Below are 18,092 nucleotides of genomic sequence, written 5' to 3'. Positions count from 1 at the left end.
AGTTAGGTCTTATAGCGACGATGGGACAGGGGAGAGCTAGAAGTGGGAAGGAAGCTTTTTTTTTTTTTTTTTTTTTTGCTAGGGGCTTTACGTCGCACCGACACAGATAGGTCTTATGGCGACGATGGGATAGGAAAGGCCTAGGAGTTGGAAGGAAGCGGCCGTGGCCTTAATTAAGGTACAGCCCCAGCATTTGCCTGGTGTGAAAATGGGAAACCACGGAAAACCATCTTCAGGGCTGCCGATAGTGGGATTCGAACCTACTATCTCCCGGATGCAAGCTCACAGCCGCGCGCCTCTATGCGCACGGCCAACTCGCCGGTGGGAAGGAAGCGGCCGTGGCCTTATTTAAGGTACAGCCCCAGCATTTGCCTGGTGTGAAAATGTGAAACCACGGAAAACCATATTCAGGCAACAGTCGTGTTGGCAGGCCAAGACCAAAATTAGCTGTTGCGCGTTGTTTTATGTGATTGTCGTTACTACTAAAGTACAGGTCTCTCGATAATTGAAAATTTATGGATTATAACTCAGAAAAATGTGAATTAAAAGTGTATAAGTGCATTTTACGTCACGCACTCCTATATGTACCGAGGCCCGTTTATCATGGAGTATAATTTTTCTGCTCACTCGTATAGGGGACCAGGCTAGTTGGCCGTGCGGTTAGGGGTGCGCAGCTGTGAGCTTGTATCCGGGAGATAGTGGGTTCGAATCCCAATGCCGGCAGCACTGAAAATGGTTTTCTGTGGTTTCCCATTTTCACACCGGGCCAATGCTGGGGCTGTACCTTAATTTAGGCCACGGCCGTTTTCTTCCCACTCCTAGCGTTTTCCTAATCCCATCGTCGCCACAAGACCTATCTGTGTCGGTGCGACGTAAAAAAGTTGTAATTGCGTATAGGGGGCAGAGCCACTCGGGAAGACTTTAGGGCAGAGCAAAGCAGTGATGACCACACCCTCGATTCCTGCATGCGATTCTGGGCAAGAGTTGTACTTCACAAGAGTAGCCATTTATGTCCACTAAAATGTTGTAAAAATAATAATGATATTGCTTTCACGTCCCACTAACTGCTTTTGACGGTTGTCGGAGTGGCCGAGGTGCCGACATTTTGCCCCCCGCCAGAAGTTTTTTTTACATGCCAGTAAATCTACCAACACGAGGCTGACGTACTTGAGCACCTCCAAATGCCACTGGACTGAGCCGGGAGCGAACCTGCCAAGTTGGGGTCAGAAGGCCAGCGCCTCAACCCTCTGCGCCACTCAGTCCGGCGCACTAAAATGTTGAAATATAAGTAATCAACTTATATAAAAAACAAGGACTTTCCTTCAACAATAGAGGACGGTTACACAGTTGTACTTCCTCCTAAAACAATAATTACCACGACCACTTTCCTTCAACAACCATTACGTATATAGAGTGTCCTTAAGATCCTGAAGGAACGATTGCCATAAAAATGTGAATTTGCGTAGCATACAATATAAATTCTAGATGATAGGCCTTACTGTACATATGATGGTCATAACTTTTTTAAGGACTCACGGTTTTCATTTGTTTAAATTCTACATCGGTCCGCCTCTGTGGTGTAGTGGTTAGCGTGATTAGCTGCCACCCCCGGAGGTCCGGGTTTGATTCCCGGCTCTGCCACGAAATTTGAAAAGTGGTACGAGGGCTGGAACGGGGTCCACTCAGCCTCGGGAGGTCAACTGAGTAGAGGTGGGTTCGATTCCCACCTCAGCCATCCTAGAAGTGGTTTTCCGTTGTTTCCCACTTCTCCTCCAGGCAAATGCGAGGATGGTACCTAACTTAAAGCCACGGCCGCTTCCTTCCCTCTTCCTTGTCTATCCCTTCCAATCTTCCCATCCCTCACCAAGGCCCCTATTCAGCATAGCAGTTGTGGCCACCTGGGCGAGGTACTCGTCATCCTCCCCAGTTTTATCCCCCGGCCCAATATCTCACGCTCCAGGACACTGCCCTTGAGGCGGTAGAGGTGGGGTCCCTCGCTGAGTTCGAGGGAAAAACCAACCCTGGAGGGTAAACAGATAAAGAAAGAAAGATAAACCTAAAACCTGGAATTTTAGATGGCGATCTCTATGACAGGAAATGTCAGAATAGGACAACGATAATAATCGAACGACACGCGACAATCAATTGCTGTCAACCTGTTTCTCCTTTCTAGGGATTTCCCATTTCTCAACATTTTTCTCTCATAGTGCTTTTCAGCTTCCTCAACTTAGTCCCAATTCACTTTTGGACATGACCAACACCTTTTCCAGTTTCAGAGCCATAAGGTCCCTTGTAACTTTTAGCGTCTGCTTCACCAGTGTAATTGACATAACGTAGTTTATATTTCTCAACACTCCAACCAAAAAACAATTTTACACTTTCCATGTCCACACTGCCTTCATGCTCCTCTACCCGTTCTGCCTTGTCGACTTTGTTTGACTTTTTCTTCACTGTTTACAACACTTGCACGATGAGGACATTAACTCGATGTCTAATTTGACACCAATAACAGTACTGACCCCACGCTGGAAACAGAGACCTCTGGTAAGCCATCACAACGTACTGATATACTGTATCTCTACTGTTGGTAAGACTTGCTTCTTCTTCAGTTGCTGCACGTGTGTATTCATTACCTACTTCTGTAGTAGCAACCACAACCCTGTGATTTATTTCTACAAAAGTACTTACTTTTGAAATTGGTAGTGCCAAGCTCATGAGACTGTAAACATATAGTGTGTCAACCTAAACCCTGACCTATATACTGTAGACTACTTCATAGCATACATACACTAAATTTCTCTTTATAGAAAAAGCATTAATATTCTTCTCTATTTTGTCAGAATTACTGGATGGTCCCGTTTCATTGCACTTTTCACAGACAACTGTAACCTAGACCTACCATACTGGCACCAAAAACACAGACGAGACACTTCCCTTGTTCAAGGAATACTATATTTGCAATACAAATAACATTGACATCATTATTGGTGTTGGTTACATTGCCATATTTACTTGAATGTTTCTTGGCAGAATCACTTTCTAGGTTAGGAGAGACATGTGGCTTAGAAGTGTCAGATTTAATCTTAGCTGCAGACTTATTCTCATGAAATATTCGCTTCTTCATTTTACAAGTCGGTTTCTGATTGCCCATTTTAAATGTGCAGTTGATGACTTGGAGAAGAATTGCTACCAGCACAAGTATTCAGAACGAGCATAAACACGAGTTTCTCCACCATATTTCCCAAGCAAATTGTAAGCAAAGCAAAATGTATTCGTCACTTTCTGTTTGTTTAAGGTCAGAGAGATTCTACATGAAACATAAGAAATAGACACGAAGAGGGAAATTTGAGTGACAACAAGTTCTTTGCAATGACTACGTAGTAGAACGAATGGATGTGGCAACTGCCATTTGAAAGGACAAGCTGTGAGAAGAGTATACACATATTTCGAGTGCCATAAGAGATATTTCTGACATTCCATGACATGTGGCTTATTCTAACTCTCCTTAAGGGTGTAGTAGCATTGAGTACCTAGCCTTTTGAAGATCTGTCTGCATGAGTTTCCATGGTGAATTGCTTGTTGCAGGTTTCCACCAGTTAGGCTCTTAAGTTCTTCCCATCTCAATGGAGTAGGTCTTTTGGGCCTTCGTCCAGCGACTTTCCATTCAATGATCGTTTTCTCCAGTGCCTTCATTCTGATGCCGAGTTGCTTCAGGATTGACTTGTTCGTGTGGTGTACCGTCCAAAATGTTCGCAATATGCTTTTGTAGCACCACATTTCCAAGGAGTCGATCCTGCGGTAGTCTGTCATATGTAAGGTTCAGGTTTCTGCTGCGTTGGTGGCAATGGGAAAAACGAGTGTCCGCAAAAGCATAAATTTCTTCGTTACAGTAAAGGAGGTGTCCTTCCATATGCGAGTGAACGTTGCTGTCGAACTCGCCACCGTCGCGATGTGCCTGCAGACCTCAGGTTTGCAGTCCCCAGTGTTAGAAAAGACAGATTCAAGTTACTCAAAGCGGCTGATCATTTCATAGCGAAGTGTCGTCTGCGTATTGGAGATGACTTCCTTTTCTGCCTCCAAATACAATGCCGCCATTCCAGTCTTCAAATACCTCTCACATGATGGACTTTCTGTAGATGTTTAATATAAAAGGAGAAAGAATGTACCCCTGTCCCACGCCACTAAAAGTTGAGACGATATCTGAGAAGTTGCCATTGACTCGCACCATTACCGTGTTCGAAGAGCACAGTTTCTGGACCAAGTGCGCCACACGTCTCGGTGTCTCCGTTTAGATTATGAAGGTCTACAGCTTCGACAATTTCACCTTGTCAAAAGCTTTTTTGTAAACCACGAAACACGTGTACATTGTGACACTGAATTCTTCAGGAGGTGCAGAAGGTTAAGAATTTTCTCACGAGTTCCTGTATGTGGAACGAATCCAATTTGCTCGTCTGGAATTTGTGGAACAAGGAAGATCTTTAGCCTTCGTTCAGCATCATGAGCATTATATTGTTAGCATGGGAAACGATAGCTACTTTTCTGTAATGTTCACAGTCAGGAGGCAAGCCTTTTTTGAATAGCAGTATAAAGACGGAGTGACACCATTTTTCCGGCCAGATCCAAGATGTCCAGATCTTTTGGCACAGCCTGTGAAGAACGTCAATACTGAATTCACCCATGTTCTCCAGCGCTTTGGCGTTGATTCCATCCAAACCTGGTGTTTTCTAATTTCGTACCTTTTTCACTGCATGTTCCACCGCTTCTCTAAGAATTAATGGCTGTAGGTCTTCTACTGTACCTTTCCTTCTGGCATGTGTTCTGGTTCATCATGCAATACTTCCGACAAACTTTGGCTTCCCCTTTCACGTCAGTAATGATATTTCCTTGGCTGTCCTTGATAATCTGCATCCTGGCCTTGCTTTCTCGTGCCAAGTATTTCATTTTGTCATATAGGTTTGTGCAGTGATTCTCGCTTGCATCATTCTCTATCTCAGAACACAGATTCTTAATATGCTAAATTTGTCTTTCCTGCAAGTATATTCGATGCCACTGTTCAACTTTTTCAGCAGTTTCCCTGGCGTTCATAGTTTGTGATTTTGGACCGCATGGGAACGTGAGGGCAGGCATACTAGTTGTCAAGTTTCCGGTCGACGACATCTAGCAACCACAAGGGAGGATTGTCGTACTGTGCACCAAGCACATCGTAACCCCTTCACGTCTGTACCTGCCCTCCGAAAACAAGTAGTGGACTCCCCTACAACATTCTGTGTCATACCGCACCGTTGGTTGGAGACAAGCAGCAGCCGGACTAGGGAATTATCGTCCCATTACGTAGGCTTCCGTTAACACCACAACACAAACGACTGCGTTGGGAGTGGTGCCGTGACCGGGAAGCATGGACTGCGTCACATTGTGTTCAGCGATGAATCGCGATTCTGCACTACCACAGATGATCATCGTCTGCGTGTATGGTGGTTACCTGGGGAGAGGTCTCATTCTTCCAATATTTTGGAAAGGCACAGCGGTGTTACTCTTGGAGTCATGGTGTGGGGAGCCATCGCGTATGACTTAAGGTTACGACTGGTAATGATTGAGAGAACTTTGGCGGCACAACGGTACGTCACGGACATCCTGGGTCCTCATGTGTTACCCCTCAATATCTTGGTGCCATTTTTCAACAGGACAATGCTCGTCTACACATGCCTCTATGAACTGTCTGTGTGATGTTGAAGTACTCGCGTGGCCAGCAAGATCCCCAGATCTGCCCCCGATAGAACATGTGTGAAACCAGCTCGAACGTGAACTCCGTCCCAGTACCAGTAGCCAGGATATCAAAGAACCAGTTACAACAGTTGTGGGCCAGCTTGACTTAGGAGTGGATACAACGACACCTTTCCCAACCGAATCAGTACATGCATTCAGGCTAGAGGGTGTGCGAAGTCATACTGATAAGTGTGCTCCTACAGCCAATTTCTTTGTAAATTTGAATCGATTTTGTAATCACTGAAATAACATCACATACCCTCTCAACACGTGAAGTTTCAGTTCGTTTCCACTTCCTCGTATGTCCTTTTAGACCCATCTTAAGTTTCACGATTATACCATAATCACTGTCACATGGCATGGATGTGTAAGAGTAGCGACACGTGTAATATGAGTATCTCTTACAATATGGATGTAAATGTAATAATAATAATAATAATAATAATAATAATAATAATAATAATAATAATAATAATAATAATAATAATAATAATGTTATTGATTTTACGTCCCACCAACTGTATGTTATAGTTTTCGGAGACGCCGAAGTGCCGGAACTTTTTCCTCAAGAGTTCTTTCATGTGCCATTAAATCAACCGACACGAGGCTGACGTATTTGAGCACATTCAAATACCACCGGACTGAGGCAGGATCAAACCTGCTAAACTGGGCTCAGAAGGCCAGCACTCTACCACCTAAGCTGGAAATAAGTATTATGTTTATAAAATAAGTCTATTTATAGGAGCGGTAAACTTTGAGGCGTTAAATGCGTATTCGGTTTTCCCGTAAAGACACGTGGGTTCGATTCCTCGTCATGAAGTTGATAATTATGGAGGCGAGATTTTCACTTCTGAATTCAATCAGTCTACACTAAGAGTGAGTGCAAGGGGGGGGGGGGGAAGCGGCCGAGCATTGGGCTAATGGGATAGTGGAAGCCTTTACCTTGCACTCCTCCATATATCGTCATGTTGTACTGAAAAACTTTGCCTTTAATTTCATTTTTAATTTAAATGTGAATGTAAATATCATGATCATAGCCATGGGACCATCAGTTTTATACAGCAGCAGTCCCGAATATGGTTTTCCATGGTTTCCCATTTTCAAACCACTCAAATGCTGAGGCTGTACCTTTATTAAGGCCACGGCCACTACCTTCCCAATCCTAGCCCTTTCCTTCTTTGCGTCCCGAAAACCTTCAACGTGTTAGTGCGACGTTAAACCACTAGGAAAAGCAGTTTTATGTGAAATCCGAACCACATGGAATTGACTTCTAATTTTATATAGCCCACATGCATTACCCGGGACGCAAACTACGGTCTCTTCTGTGAGACGTCAGTGATAATATCACTCGCCTGTAAGGCTTCCAAGTAGTAATACATACTTCCTACATGAGTAGTTGTATACTTCTTTCAGTTCTTAGTGAATGAAACAAAAATGTATATTTTATTTAGTAATATCCTGAAAGGAGTCCGTCTCTGTGGTGTAGTTGTCAGTGTGATTAGCAACCGCCCCAGGGGCCCGTTTCGATTCCCGGCTCTAGCACGAAATTTGAAAAGTGCTACGAGAAGCGGAACGGGTTCACTGAGCCTCTGGTGATCAAGTGAGTAGAGGGGGGTTCGATTCCCACCTCAGTCATCCTCGAAGTGGTTTCCCACTTCTTCTCCAGGCAAATGCCTTGATGGTACCTAACTTAAGGCCACGGCCGCTTCCTTCCCTCTTCCTTACCTATACCTTCCAACCTTCCCACCCCCACCAAGGCCCCTGTTCAGCATAACAGGTGAGGCCGCCTCGGCGAGGTACTGGTCCTCCTTCCCAGTTTTATCCCCTACCAAGTGTCTCACACTCCAGGACACTGCCCTTGGGACAGGAGAGGTGGGATCCCTCGCTGAGATCGGGGGAAAATCCCACACTGGAAGTGAAAATGAAATGTCGTATGACTTTTAGTGCCGGGATATCCCAGGACGGGTTCGGCTCGCCAGGTGCAGGTCTTTCTATTTGACTCCCGTAGGCGACCTGCGCGTCGTGATGAAGACGAAATGATGATGAAGACAACACATACACCCAGCCCCCGTGCCATTGGAATTAACCAATTAAGGTTAAAATCCCCGACCCGGCCGGGAATCGAACCTAGGATCCTCTGAACCGAAGGCCAGTACGCTGACCGTTCAGCCAACGAGTCGGACACCCTGGAGGTAAACAGATTAAATAAAGAAATAGAAATTCCCTTAAAATGCAGTTTTATATATCGCTCCCTGTCCCTATACTGGACTAGTACTACCATATATTACGGTTTAAGTTGGACAGTACCGACGAAATCGTTAGTGTCAAAGGTAATTCAATAATAGAAACTTATGAACTTATTAAACGATCAGAGCTGCGAATTACGCTTACGTTAGAACAGGAAGTGCACATTAAACCTATAAATAGGTACCATATAGGCTACGGGTTCCAGGTCTCGAACCAGCTGAGGCGACAAAAGCGCACACACATCGAGCACCCAGGCCGTGCTGGGGCACGTTCAAATCCCATGCTTACTCGTTTGCCTCTCTCTCTCTTTGTCTGTGGATATGGTAGGGGCACCTTTCTACTCACTTCCAAGGAATGAATTTCTATTTGACACTGTTAAGTTATATCTGTACAGGATATTGCGTAGCACCGCTGTGAAATCATGATTAATCAGAAAAGAGGACTGTTGATAAAACTGCTGCATCATTGGCCACTTTGTGTAATGTCCATTGGTGAAAATGCTTGCGGAGCGTCGAAGTCATATCGCAGAGTTCCTGATGTAATTTCAGATGGTACAGGTGAAATGCATTATGCAATTCTGACCAACCGATGTTAGTCTGCTGCCAAGTGCCTGAGTACCAGTATGTAGGGTATTTCAGACAACGTACTTGGCACTGAAGTACATCGCGAGTGTAGATTAGTAATAACATGTATGTTCGCTTCCTATAAACGAATGAATGAACAAGTTTTGAGTCGTGACCTTCTTTTCCCAGATTCCGATTTCAGGCAACATAAAAGCATAGCGAGTAGAAAGTAGAAGACCGAGCTCGATAGCTGTAGTCGCTTAAGTGTGGCCAGTATCGAGTAATCGGGAGATCGTGGGTTCGAACCCCATTGTCGGCAGCCCTGAAGATGGTTTTCCGTGGTTTCCCATTTTCACACCAGGAAAATGCTGGGCTGTACCCTAATTAAGGCCACGGCCGCTTCCTTCCCACTCCGAGGCCTTTCCTATCCCATCGTCGCCATAAGACATATCTGTGTCGGTACGACGTAAAGCAAATAGCAAAAAAAAAAGAAAGAAAGAAGGTAGAAGTGTGATCTCTCCCCTAGTTCGTCGGTTCCTCCGCTAGGCCGCTTTCCCAGCAGTATTTCAGCTTGAGTTTACAAGTCAGCATACGAATAAAAGACAATTATTGCATGCAAAATTTTACGCTTTTGCTTACCATTCCAGAAGTCAGTTGTCAGATAGCTTAGATAGCTTCCGGGTAGACTTTGTGGTCTTACAAAATTTCAATTCCTTTCTCATCTGTCTTGTTACAAAATAAAATCGACACTTCATATAATGTAACACAAGTTTAGGGATAATGTCCGCAACATGATCATCGCAGCATCCTAATTTTTTCGAATTAATAGTGATACTCTACAAACTGTCCAACCACTCGTAAAATATATCGCCCCATAGACTATGTTCACAGAAGAATTTTTGTTCCACTACACTTTCAACTTGCATGAACACATTATAAACTGCTCTTGAAGGATGGGTGAGGAAAGTGCTGTCAGTGCTGTATTTATTTCTATAGTCCCTAATAAATGTGAGGGCAGCGGCAAGTATTTCTTCTGTAGGCTTTCTGTGAAGCAGGCTGACACATTTATGATATTTTGTGACCTTGGACACGTTGCGTACTGTATATCCTCCTGGATAATAAATCAAACACTCCTTTGCAGACTGCGGCTATCACTGTTAATTAGACCTTATTGTTCTCCCAGTCCGGTAAGAGGTCATCCATGTTCTCAGTGAAGTGTAATGCTTGTCTTATTTTATTTGGTGCGTTTTCTACTACAGCCTTATTTGTCTCTTCTGTCTTCTTAGCCAGTGTTCTCATTTGATTGACGAATGATGTCAATGTCAGTTCAAATTTGGGCTCACAATTACTACCCGATGACAGGGCAAGTTTGGTTGGTATATAAATAGACTGCGACATGTGTAAATTCAGAAAATCTATTGTTGAAGGGTGGTCGTCACAACTTAATGAGCGTAGTATACCAAAGTGCCATTCTAGTGGATCTTGATTAAGTTTGGCTGTGAGCACATATCGGAATCCTTTATTCCATACATACTCGGACACCTGCATGGTGCTCTCAATTGTTACTCTTAGGGATTCAAGAGTTCTTATAAAGCAAAAGTATTATTCTTCCCACTGAGGTTATCTCCCCATTTTATTAAGGTTTGATGCCCTATTGAATCTTCATGGAGCCCCTGCTGGTGTAGAAGTATTTAATACTATTAGGATATTTAATTCCCTAGTGAACGTTTCTGTCGGTACACTGTCTTCAAATCCCTCTGAGTTTATCTGTTTTCGTTTGTTCAATTGTTTCGTGACATACTGTGGCAAATTGGGGAATATATGAGGGACAGCGCCAGTTTTCAGTTTCCATCTATCCCTAGGAATTTCTACCTGTTCGCCTTGTATTCTAAATGAATCTGCTTTAACAATAAATTCATCATAAAAATGTGAATCGCACACACAACACTTATCAGAAAGCTTTTTGTCTTTTCTGGGAATTGCCTTTTCCCATTTTGAGAATTGTGCTTCATTCTTAGGTCGTTTGAAGATGCGTTTACCTTTCATATTTTTATTGCCAGACTTACATCCTGGAAGGAAGCAAGTAGGCATTTTTTCCTCCTCGTTATGTTTGTAAGTTTTATAAACTCTGCACTATATTTACACTAAATAAATGAATACAATTACCAAATCACACGCTCTTCACTTTCACTTAACAATAACGCAAGACGCTTAATTTTTTGCCTTCACAGAACAACAGTACCGAACATAACCATATTACAACTACAGATACCAACCCTCAGATAGCAACAGTGCTGCCCCTAGCGGACGATTCATCGCAGACCCTATACTTTTTTTTTTTTTTTTTTAAATCATTTATTTCTCACAAATAACAAGATACAGTGTCAACATACAAAAGTAACACAACAAGCAAAGCACGGAATCTCTCATGACAGTATAATGTGCACTAGTCACAAGTCCTTCTGTCCTGATTGTTCTAGAGAGTAGTCATTTCAACTGAGAGGGAAAAAAAAAAAAAACCATTGGCACAAAACACATCGCGTGAACAACACTGCACTATCCACTGCACGACCATTCGACTGTTATAATGAAACACTCTCGAGTTCCTTAACTTGATGTTTCTCTCTCGATGGCACACGTTTCAGTAATGTTCGTTTGGCATCTTTTAGAAGACGAATGAACGTGTTAAGGGAGCACTGTTCGTTTGTCTGGACAAAATAAAGATACCCCATGACAAGCCAGGTTTGCGCAAATTTCAAGTGCTGCGTACCGAAATCGAGCTCTAAGGCTGCTCTGTAAGCTGCATTAGGATTCGTCGATCCTGTCATCTGTCTTAGCACAGAACAAAACCATTTCCAGATAACTTTGACATTTCCACAGGTAGTAAGTTTATGCCTCTGTGTGTCCACCTCCAGACATTTTTTACAGAGTGGGGATTGGGTGATGTTGTGACGGAATTTTTTATCTTCTGTGGGAATAATTTCGTTTATAGCTTTATATGCGGCTACTTTCCAGTCAGTTGGTATAAGAGGATCTTTGAAATTTCTCCAGATTTCAGTCCATTTCCGATTTGGGTACTTCTCCGTGATCTGGGGTTGTGTTTCGTTCTTCTGTAATAGATGATTGTATATTACTCGTGTAGGAGGAACGTTGTTTCCTGTCACTCGTACCGTATCTATCGCTTGCAGCGCTCTTCTAAAACATCGAGTCGGCACTAAATACTTCGGGTTTTGCTGATGTGTATTCCAAAAGTAAGTATTATGAGCAGCTCCTACTCCCGTCTTCGCAATCATTATCTCTCGCATTAAAAGCGCTTGGCATTTTTCGCCGACTGCTATGAGACCCAGTCCTCCTTGCGCTACGGATTTTCTCACTTGTGACCTTGCTACACGAAACATATATCCGCGCCACAAATAATAACTAATACAGAGTTCAACTCGCTGGCTTATTTTTACCGGCATGGGTAGAATTTGTGCCACATACCACAATTTAGACAAGGCATACAAGTTTATATGCCACACCTTTTGGATGATGTTCAGGTTTCGACTCAAACTGATGGACAATGTGGCGCGTACCCTTGAAACTATGGTTGACCAGTTTATGTCAATATTTTGGGACATATTAGGGGTAAACACTAATCCCAAAATCTTAATTCTATCTTTAATTGGTATGGACGCAATTGTCATCTCTTGTGACCAGCTACCAAGCGGTAGTATCTCGGATTTTTGATAACTGACTTGGGCATTAGAGGCTTTCTCGTAAGTTGTTATTATACTCTTCAACTGTGGGGTAACGGTGGGTGTCTGCAGTAATATGGTGACGTCGTCAGCATAAGCTGCAACCGTGAACAGGCTCTGGGGGTTGGGAATCGTGCACAGTACAAAGTGGACTGCCCGAATAAAGGGCTCAATACTTAAAGCAAAAAGAGTCATTGAGAGGGGACATCCTTGTCGTACCGATGTCTTAATTGGAATTGGTCTGGAGAAGAGTCCATTAAGAAGGATTCGAGAATGCGCCGAACTATACAGGGTTCGAATAAGATTGCATATTGCGGTTGGGAGACCCAAGCGTTGCAGCACTGCTAACAGGTACCCATGATGCACTCTGTCGAAAGCTTTTCGGAAGTCCAGGTTTAGAATCGCGCCCATTTCAGTTGGTTCTGCTTCAAAGTGTAACACTGCATTCCTTACTGCCTGTAGGATGTGGGTAATTTTCCTTTCGGGTATAGCACATGTTTGCCCTTCTTTGATGATGTTATTAAGGTAGGGACGTATTCTTTTCGCCAGTATTTTCATGAAGATTTTGTAATCAGTGTTGAGGAGTGTTATCGGGCGGAAATCCGATACAGTTCGTGGTGCGGCGACTTTGGGTATAAGGATTATAATGCCTTCATTAACGCCTGTGCAATCTTGTAGATTGGCGAACAATAGTTGCATTAGTGTTAAAAGGGTTGTTTTCAGGATGTTCCAGTACTTTTTGTAGAAAAGGTAAGTCAGACCATCAGGGCCGGGAGCTGATCTCTTACTGGCCGATCGTAGGGCCTCGAATAGTTCACTTTCTTCAATGGGACGGAGGAGCTGTTGCTTATCATCATCATTGAGTTGTTGATCGACGAAAGACAGAATGTTCGTTTGATCTAGCGGGGAATTCTCACAGTCCCGGAACGTTTCGCGGAAGTATTTCTCAGTTTCATTTAGACAGTCGTTAGTAGATAAGAGTCGTCTGTTGTCATCTGTATGAAGAGTAGATATTACTTTGCTCTTCCCGTTCCTTTTTTCATGGGCTACATGATAAAGCTGAGCTTTTTCTTCTGCTAAGGGTGAATTAGAACACGAACGAACTAAGGAACCCTGTAGGATGTTCTCCTGAATAGCTGTTATTCTTCGTTTAACTGCGGCTATGTGACTGTTTACGTTGTAACCTGCCTGTTGACGCGCCAGAAGGTCAGTTAGTATAGTGTAGTAAGAGTGCAGAGTTTTCCGTCTGTTACGTGCTTTTTCTGCTCCATGTTTCTTAAAGAAGGATTGAATCGCCGGTTTAACCTTATGCAACCACTTGTGTACAGTTAAAGGGCCCTGTTGGGTGAGACGACTGAGCATATTTGACCACATCTGTTGAAAGCTCTCTTTCACTTGCTCGTCATCAAGCAACGCATTATTTAGTTTCCAATATCCCTTCCCGATAACAGGTATTCTCCTAGTGGTACGAATCTTCAGTAGGACAGCGTGATGATCACTGAAGGGTAATATTTTAACACTGATGTCATGTATATGCGGTGCTAGGTCTCTGTTAACGTAAAATCTATCAATTCTAGAAGCCGCTGTTCCTCGGAAAAATGTAAATTGTACGAAATTGCCATGTTTACTTTCCCATCCATCACGAAGCTCTAAGGCCTGACATATCCTTTCAAGTGCAGGAGAAGGGTTGAATTCTCCTCTCTGGTCTTTGGCGTGTAAAACACAATTAAAATCCCCACCGAAAATTAAGTCTTTGTAGTTATGTCGTAAATAGAATGGTAAGTGTGTGGTCAGAAATTCCTCTCGCTCGTGACGACGATGTGTTCCAGAGTGCAGGTAGATGTTTATGTACAGTGTGTTATCTTCTGTTAATATCGACGTGATCCTCCCACTAGGGTGTGTTTCACAAAGTTTAATGTGTAATCCAGATCGGTATATAATTGCAGTACCTCTCGAGTCTTCCCCAGGATTGGCAACATACTGGTAATTATTCCCCAGGTAAGGCAAAGTAAAGACGTTAACTTCTTGTAGGAAGAGGATATCGATGTCATAATCTCTAATAAATTCTTGTAAGAGGACCTGTTTGCTGCGACTTCTCAGGCAATTTACATTAAGTGATGCTACGGTATGAAGAAGTAGAATGCTTAAGGAAAAGAACACAGCGCAAATCATAATGATGTGTTTGAAGATGGAGACGAGTGCTTAAGTTATTTATTCGGAACATGTTTGATAATTTTAGTGACTTTCTTTTTACCAGTATCATCTACCGGCCGCTTTAACCTAGGATCCCGTTGGCTAACTGGAGGTAGTTTTGTTTCCGTAATTTCCATTTCTTCCACCGACGGGGGTCCCGCATGTTCGAAGGTCGGTGATATATTATGCTCTTCCCTACTTTGCATATTACTGTCTTTGACGGATGGTGGCGGTGTCAATACATCTCCGCCCCCTGTTTCCATATCCTGAGTTATTGGAGGCTGTAACTGGTTATGATTTGTTTCTTGGGGTAGCAGTGCTGGCCGTACGGCATCTGACTCGAGCGTAGTTAGCCTTTCCGGTTGCGGTATTTGATGACTATTATCAGAATTGTCGTTCACAGTTATCTGATCCCCCACCTGTTGACCTAATAACTCTGTCTCCCTGTGCGTCACAGAAGTGGCCGGCATAGTGTTCTGGTGATCATGTTGTGTTTCCTGTGGAGCTTCATGTAAGTCACTAGGTGATGAACTGTGTAAGTTGTCTTCAGGAGTCAACTGCGTAGCTTGCAGCGGACTGCGCTGTGTCGGCAGTTTCCCACTGGCCAAGGTCGCCCAGGTGGGACTAGCAGGCTGTTCGCTTAGCTGGACAGGTTGTTTACGTCGTGGGCATTGACCCCGTAAGTGTCCCACTGCATTACAAGACGAGCACGTAGTAGGCTGATTTTCGTAACTGATCAGGGCTTTATGCCCACCAATATCTAAGTAAGACGGTATATGTTGCTTTAACATTAGTCGAATTGCTCGTACACCATTATGAACCTTGTACCGGAAACCTGAGCTCCACGTTTCATCCTGAATCGAAAAAATTGTCCCATATTTACTAATTTGTTCCACAATTATTCTATGAGGTACCTCCATCGGAAGATTAAAGATTCTCACCAACTTTGTACCTAGTCCCGCAGAATCAATAGTCACTTTGCTACGGAACCCATTACTGTGTAAGAAGGAGTGCTCACCTGCATAATCCTGTAGCAGTTTTTCAGTTGTTTCCTGCTTCTTGCATTTTATGTACACTTGCCGCGATATACCATTAAGCTGGATCATTTCGATGTCACTTTCTTCTAGGTGCAAGGTGTCAAAAATCCAGTCATGCACTTCGTATGGGGCTGGTCGGGGCGTGTCTCTGTCGGTGAAGTTGATCACAATCGTATTCTTCCTTTCCACTATCATGATGATCGTTTAACTATGAACACATAGATATCTCGAACAACCCTATCTGTCACCACTGTCAAGCGTTTATCAGATAGTCACTTATACACAAGTAAAAACAGACTCGTTAGACCGTACACTCAGTTCGAGAGCTCACTAGCTGCCCTGACTTGCACGCACGCTGGTCCAAGCAGAACTGTACTAGCCAACACTTTCTCTTCCATTCGTTATGATAAAAGCAAAGCAAAGTCATCTCCGTACAGGCCATGAAGGCCCTTGGAGGGGTGGAAGGTAAAGGCTTCCACTAACCGTAACCTCGGCACTTGATGGGGTAGAGTGGTTAGCTCTACGCCCGGCCGCCTTTGCCCCCCAGGTATTAACCTAGTACTCATTTTTTGTGTAGGTTGAGTGAACCTCAGGGCCATATGCACCTCCGGAAGTGGAAAATTCTTTTCTTAAATTTCTCTACTTCCTGACGGGGAATTTAACCCACGTCCTTCCGGATGAACCGCTCAGGCAACATGCATGCTTAATAAAATAGTGTACCGTTATGAATAAAACACCGTCTGTTTAATCACTCTAATTTATTTCATGATGACTCAATAAATAAACACGCGCACACAATTCTACTCATCCATGAAAGAACACACTCACTAATTGCTGCCTATTTAAGTCTTTGTCCACTTCACACAGCTCGTTATTATCACCTGAGATGGCTATACTCCTTATTGACAGGGTGACCTTACTTTCACTTTTGCTCACCCCATACAGCTGCGTGCAGAACACAGGGCTGCTGACCCCCACAACACACGATGACAGTTCCTTGGTTCTAGTCCAGAGCAATTCCAGTAATTCATATTAGCACAGTAACTACTTGACATTGACAACCAAACATCAACAGCTCAACAATGCTACCTCCTCACGACAATCACCATTAACACTGTTCCAATAGAAATATAGGCAGAGAAAGTTCGCGCCAGATAGCGCTCGTGTACTACTGGGTAAACGCAAGGCGATCGTCTTATGTTTCTCCCAGTCAGCTGCGAGTAATGTATAGAATGTGACCGAGTTTTCTGAGCTAAAGCGGACTGTATCTTCTCTAATTTTACTCGAAGGCTATATTAATTAATTGTATAAGTATATCCCCTAGTATATTACGGACGATTTTCAGCGTTTAAGCGTTAAACAGCTGCAAAATGAGCTACGGACCAGAAACGCTAAAACTAGCGGGAGTAATGAAGAATTAGTACAGCGGTAATTAGAAAATTCTAACACGCTGTATTATCCAAATAATGAATAGGAGTCAGCATGCCTTTTCCTAAAGATTACAATTACTTGAGTGTTGTACATCGATAAATATATAAATGTACCTCCACAAGACTTAAATCATGAATAGATATTTAAACACGCACTTGCTCCCCTTGCTTATAGACTTCGATTCATGTATTTTTTTAAGGTTGATGGCTTACTTACATGAAACTGCAGATACAGCCTTTATCCACCACCAAAGGCATGTGAATATTTTTGAGTTTCTCAGTGCCGGTTCCTTTGAATATTTGACCATCAGCCATAAGGTGAAGATCATTATCACAGATTTGCATCTGACGAATGGTTTCGTATTTAGAAAATCGGAAATAGATGGAACACCTGTTTCCAACTACAAATCATTGTGTTATGCTGGATACAGACTTTTCAGCGAAAAGTTTGTTTAGTTATAAAAGGTTAATTTCAATCGGGTGAAATTCTAAAATGCAGTGCTGTGAAATCCGAGTACACGAAACATAAGGCCTATAATGTGAAGCTTATTTTAGGAGTACCTGGTGACATTATAGGAGGGAATGTGAACGTTTTGCTGGAGCAGGCCCCAAGGCATGTTACAAGCACATTGCTGCTGTAAGCAACGCATTAGAGCACTTCCCCAAGACTGGTATTATTCAGTGTTCAAAAACATGCAGCCAAAATTTATAAACTTTTCAGTATCCCCGTACCAAACGGTTGAGGACAGTTAGCCCTTTTAAAGTGGAATGTTTGCCCTTGGAACAAGTTTTGCATTTATAATCTCAGTTGCACCAGTTATAACTCTAGTCGAGGGATATTTCTGTCTAAAAGCAAGGGGGATGTTTTCAAGGACATTTTCCACATCAGGCCACATGTTCAACTCTTTAAATTGGCAGTACATAAAATCAATCCAAACATTAAATATTATCCCAACAGTAGTTTCATGGATTCCGAAGTTAAGGCTTAGTTCTTTGTCAGATTTGTTGGTCCTTAGATTCATAACTGTCAAGAAGAAACACAGTCTGGGTTCAAGAGTTAAGATCTGTAAATTGTATCTGTTTTCTCCCAGAACAGCAAACACCAAATTACAATGTTGGACG

Source organism: Anabrus simplex, chromosome 2 (assembly GCF_040414725.1).
Source record: "Anabrus simplex isolate iqAnaSimp1 chromosome 2, ASM4041472v1, whole genome shotgun sequence".
In the NCBI taxonomy this organism is placed as follows: domain Eukaryota; kingdom Metazoa; phylum Arthropoda; class Insecta; order Orthoptera; family Tettigoniidae; genus Anabrus; species Anabrus simplex.
The sequence above is the reverse complement of the archived record's forward strand: the minus strand, read 5'-3'. Positions refer to the sequence as shown.